Below are 4,834 nucleotides of genomic sequence, written 5' to 3'. Positions count from 1 at the left end.
ACAAACACTTCTATTCAATACCCATTGTTTCGTGTTCTGTCTTGTGTTGATGAAATTAATACCCTATTAATGCCACCTCTTGTTCTGTCTTGTGTTGATGAAATTAATACCCTATTAATGCCACCTCTTGTTCTGTCTTGTGTTGATTAATGCCACATCACCCCTTCCACCTCACTCAAATGTAGATATAAAATCGGAGATGCGTAAGTTCTATTCAGTTGTGTATTTGTGAACTAAAGTCTTTGAAAATGTAATAAGTTTTACGAAACGCGCTCGCGCAGAACTTATTGCAGAAGGAGGAAAGAATCGAGGCAATTACAGAAGCACCATACTGTTCCCCGAGCTTAAAGTGGCAGCTAAAAGCCTTCGTGAGAACAAGGAGATAGTTGTCAGGAGAGGTGACAAGTCGCCAATATATGTCATTCTTAAAAAAGACGAATATCTGGCGAAAATGAACATCATACTCTCTGACCAAACTAAGTTCCAAAGGGTAACGAAGGACACTACAGCCGAATTAAAAGCAAAGGTCAACAAACTGATCGAAACTGTGAACGCCAAGAAATCCGGACTCTACCTGCCAAGGATCATTGGGGAATATAAACCTGGATATGCGTATGGAAATGTCAAGACACACAAGCCTGGAAACCCACTTCGGCCAATCATTAGCCAGATACCCACACCCACGTACAGACTGGCGAAGCGACTCAACGGCCTGCTGACTCCTTATGTTCCTTGCGCCTTCAGCCTGAAGTCTCCAAAGGAATTTGTTGACTTACTGCGGGGCACACGGGCCACAGGGATAAGAGCCTCGTTGGACGTAGAATCGCTGTTTACCAACGTACCTGTGGACGAGACAATCGGAATGATAGCCGACAGAGTGTATCGTGATCCAGCCTGTACTCCTCTTGACATACCAGAAAATATTCTGAGGAAACTACTCCAAGCTTGTACTAAAGAGGCACCCTTCTTGAGCCCGGATGGGCACATGTATAAGCAAGTAGATGGGGTCGCCATGGGTTCTCCCCTAGGTGTCCTGTTTGCAAACTTCTACATGGGTACCATCGAGCAAAAAGTCTTAGTCGACATGAACTTGAAACCGGCCATATACTGCAGGTATGTTGATGACATTTTTACACAGGTACCTGATGTCAGACATCTGCAGGAGCTGAAGGAGGCATTTGAGCAGAGTTCCGTGCTGCGTTTCACTTACGAGATGGAAAAGGATGGGAAGCTGCCCTTTCTAGATGTAACAGTCATGGAAAAGGGCGGAGGTTTCCACACTGCAGTCTACACTAAGGAAACAAACATAGGAATGTGCCTAAATGCCAACAGCGACTGCCCAGACAGGTACAAGAGGAGTGTTGTTAACGCATATGTCGACCGTGCTCTCAGCCACAGCTCAGAATGGAAGCAAGTCGACGAAGAACTCTGTAGGGTAAGGCAGGTCCTAGTCAACAACGGCTTCTCCAATGGTTTCGTCGAAGACATAATAAGAAGGAAAGTGAAAAGCCATGCAACCTCTGAAGAGACAACTAACACAACACCTATACCCCCTATTAGACTATTTTACAGGAACTTCTTTTCCACAGCTCATAAAACGGAGGAAAGGGTCCTGAAAGATATTGTTAATAGAAACGTTATCCCTACAGACAAAAATCAGAGGATACAACTGACGATTTACTATAAAACCAGAAAAACGGCCAGCCTACTCATGAGAAACTCTCCAGACACAAAACAGAACGCTTTAAAAGAGACTAACGTCGTCTATGCCTTCAAATGCCCTCTTGGAGACTGTAAGCTCCAAAAAAACCAGTATATAGGCAAGACAACAACATCTCTTTCTAGGCGTTTAACGATGCATAAGCAACAGGGCTCCATTAAGGAACATATAATCTCTTCCCACAACCAAACCATCGCCAGAGAAATCCTAGTAAACAACACAGAAATCATCGATAGATACAGCGATAGCAGGCGGCTTGACGTTTGCGAGGCACTACACATCAAGAAGTCAACACCAGCAATCAACAGCCAATTATTGCACAACTATATTCTACCCACCTCAAGACTCCGCTCCAATATAGAAGCATCAAGAAATATGGACCAATAGGCTTTCTACAAACACTTCTATTCAATATCCATTGTTTCGTGTTCTGTCTTGTGTTGATGAAATTAATACCCTATTAATACTCTTGTTCTGTCTTGTGTTGATGAAATTAATACCCTATTAATGCCACATCTTGTTCTGTCTTGTGTTAATGCCACATCACCCCTTCCACCTCACTCAAATGTAGATATAAAATCGGAGATGCGTAAGTTCTATTCAGTTGTGTATTTGTGAACTAAAGTCTTTGAAAATGTAATAAGTTTTACGAAACGCGCTCGTGTCGCGTCAGACTAGAAATAAAAATGAATTTTGGAGAATTGATTTTTGATTTACCTCCAACAGTGAAAAGAAATGTACGAAAGATTGAGAAAATTCGTGTTAGAATTATTAATCTTACTTTTTTGGTCATATTTAATAATATATGTCTACAGGAAAGACTGCTACCAAAATATACTAATATATATATATATATATATATATATATATATATATATATATATATATATATATATATATATATATATATATATATATATATATATATATATATATATATATATATATATATATGCGAACAAGCCTGAATGGTCCCCAGGACATATGCAACTGAAAACTCACACCCCAGAAGTGACTCGAACCCATACTCCCAGAAGCAACGCAACTGGTATGTACAAGACGCCTTAATCCACTTGACCATCACGACCGGACAAAATGAGGTGATAGCCGAGGCTATATGAACCACCCCACCGCCGGCACTCGGATAGTTATCTTGGGCATAGCATTTTACCAAATCACCTCATTCTTTGGGGCACACGTGAGGAACACAAATGCGAACAAGCCTGAATGGTCCCCAGGACATATGCAACTGAGAACTCACACCCCAGAAGTGACTCGAACCCATACTCCCAGAAGCAACGCAACTGGTATGTACAAGACGCCTTAATCCACTTGACCATCACGACCGGACAAAATGAGGTGATAGCCGAGGCTATATGAACCACCCCACCGCCGGCACTCGGATAGTTATCTTGGGCATAGCATTTTACCAAATCACCTCATTCTTTGGGGCACACGTGAGGAACACAAATGCCGGCGGTGGGGTGGTTCATATAGCCTCGGCTATCACCTCATTTTGTCCGGTCGTGATGGTCAAGTGGATTAAGGCGTCTTGTACATACCAGTTGCGTTGCTTCTGGGAGTATGGGTTCGAGTCACTTCTGGGGTGTGAGTTTTCAGTTGCATATGTCCTGGGGACCATTCAGGCTTGTTCGCATTTGTGTTCCTCACGTGTGCCCCAAAGAATGAGGTGATTTGGTAAAATGCTATGCCCAAGATAACTATCTGAGTGCCGGCGGTGGGGTGGTTCATATAGCCTCGGCTATCACCTCATTTTGTCCGGTCGTGATGGTCAAGTGGATTAAGGCGTCTTGTACATACCAGTTGCGTTGCTTCTGGGAGTATGGGTACGAGTCACTTCTGGGGTGTGAGTTTTCAGTTGCATATGTCCTGGGGACCATTCAGGCTTGTTCGCATTTGTGTTCGTCACGTGTGCCCCAAAGAATGAGGTGATTTGGTAAAATGCTATGCCCAAGATAACTATCCGAGTGCCGGCGGTGGGGTGGTTCATATAGCCTCGGCTATCACCTCATTTTGTCCGGTCGTGATGGTCAAGTGGATTAAGGCGTCTTGTACATACCAGTTGCGTTGCTTCTGGGAGTATGGGTTCGAGTCACTTCTGGGGTGTGAGTTTTCAGTTATATATATATATATATATATATATATATATATATATATATATATATATATATATATATGTCGTACCTAGTAGCCAGAACGCACTTCTCAGCCTACTATGCAAGGCCCAATTTGCCTAATAAGCCAAGTTTTCATGAATTAATTGTTTTTCGGCTACCTAACCTACCTAACCTAACCTAACCTACCTAACCTAACCTAACCTAACTTTTTCGGCTACCTAACCTAACCTAACCTATAAAGATAGGTTAGGTTAGGTTAGGTAGGGTTGGTTAGGTTCGGTCATATATCTACGTTAATTTTAACTCCAATAAAAAAAAATTGACCTCATACATAATGAAATGGGTAGCTTTATCATTTCATAAGAAAAAAATTAGAGAAAATATATTAATTCAGGAAAACTTGGCTTATTAGGCAAATCGGGCCTTGCATAGTAGGCTGAGAAGTGCGTTCTGGCTACTAGGTACGACATATATATATATATGCGAACAAGCCTGAATGGTCCCCAGGACATATGCAACTGAAAACTCACACCCCAGAAGTGACTCGAACCCATACTCCCAGAAGCAACGCAACTGGTATGTACAAGACGCCTTAATCCACTTGACCATCACGACCGGACATAATGAGGTGATAGCCGAGGCTATATGAACCACCCCACCGCTGGCACTCGGATAGTTATCTTGGGCATAGCATTTTACCAAATCACCTCATTCTATGGGGCACACGTGAGGAACACAAATGCGTACATATGCAACTGAAAACTCACACCCCAGAAGTGACTCGAACCCATACTCCCAGAAGCAACGCAACTGAATTGTGTTCCTCACGTGTGCCCCAAAGAATGAGGTGATTTGGTAAAATGCTATGCCCAAGATAACTATCCGAGTGCCGGCGGTGGGGTGGTTCATATAGCCTCGGCTATCACCTCATTATGTCCGGTCGTGATGGTCAAGTGGATTAAGGCGTCTTGTACAT

The sequence above is a fragment of the Procambarus clarkii genome, chromosome 6 (genome assembly GCF_040958095.1).
Source record: "Procambarus clarkii isolate CNS0578487 chromosome 6, FALCON_Pclarkii_2.0, whole genome shotgun sequence".
NCBI classification, from domain to species: domain Eukaryota; kingdom Metazoa; phylum Arthropoda; class Malacostraca; order Decapoda; family Cambaridae; genus Procambarus; species Procambarus clarkii.
This window is presented reverse-complemented; position numbering follows the sequence as displayed.